This window comes from Sinocyclocheilus anshuiensis, unplaced genomic scaffold, assembly GCF_001515605.1.
Source record: "Sinocyclocheilus anshuiensis isolate Anshui unplaced genomic scaffold, SAMN03320099.WGS_v1.1 scaffold1737, whole genome shotgun sequence".
In the NCBI taxonomy this organism is placed as follows: domain Eukaryota; kingdom Metazoa; phylum Chordata; class Actinopteri; order Cypriniformes; family Cyprinidae; genus Sinocyclocheilus; species Sinocyclocheilus anshuiensis.
In genome coordinates, this window is record NW_015540975.1 from 266,005 (window position 1) to 266,824 (window position 820).

General features: G+C 35.5%; 1 protein-coding gene across 1 annotated transcript in view; it reads left to right on the forward strand.

The window, feature by feature from the left end:
* LOC107690092 (protein diaphanous homolog 2-like) overlaps window positions 1-820 on the forward strand; it is a 141,975-nt gene that overhangs the window by 92,521 nt on the left and 48,634 nt on the right. The window lies entirely within an intron of this gene.

The following is an 820-nucleotide window of genomic DNA, read 5'->3' on the forward strand; positions in this document are numbered from 1 at the left end:
CTCCCTCCCTCGTTTGTTTATATGTCATGCTATAAAAAGGAAGTCTGACATGCATCAGTGTCTTGGTTTAATCGTGACACATCTGCCATGATCTAGCGTTTCTCTGTCCTTATGCTTTCCACCCTTGATCTGTTATCGAGGTGCCATATGTATAATTACCTTATAGAGAGGAACGTGTCATTTCTATTGCTACAGTGGGAGCTCATAAAAAGAGTGGTCCAAAGCGCACAAGTCATGCTTTTCATTTTGGTTAGCTGTATGACAAGACCACATCCAAAATAATACAATCCAGTTCATCTGATACAATGTTTGTTTAGGTCTTATTGTTATTTAGGTCACTAATTTGTTATTAGTGATGCCCGCTAAAGTGGGCACTACCACCACTTTTCCTAAAATGTATGACTTAGATGAAGTATCTAATTTGGCAATTCTGTTTTCCTTCACACATCCTTGTTTCATTCCGCAAATGATATTTTGCAGTGTTGTTCATACACTTTCAAAATACAAAAAGGACATAAAGGTAGTTTGAAATGGCTTGATTATCCATCTCTGATCACAGTAATATACAGTGTGTGTATATATATATATATTTTTATTTATTTTTTTAAATTTTTTTATTGAGCCATTAAGCGAGCACCTAGGAACCACCAAGAACACCCTTGCAACAACAAAACAATATGCTAACAGCCACTCAGTAAACCTGGCAACCTTTCTTTCTTCAGAAAATGAAAAAAAATCTAGTTATTTTTTCTTGTAATCACAGTTCATGCAGTCATTCTGTTTATGTTTGATGTATTTAACTTGGTAAACCCTCAGCGTC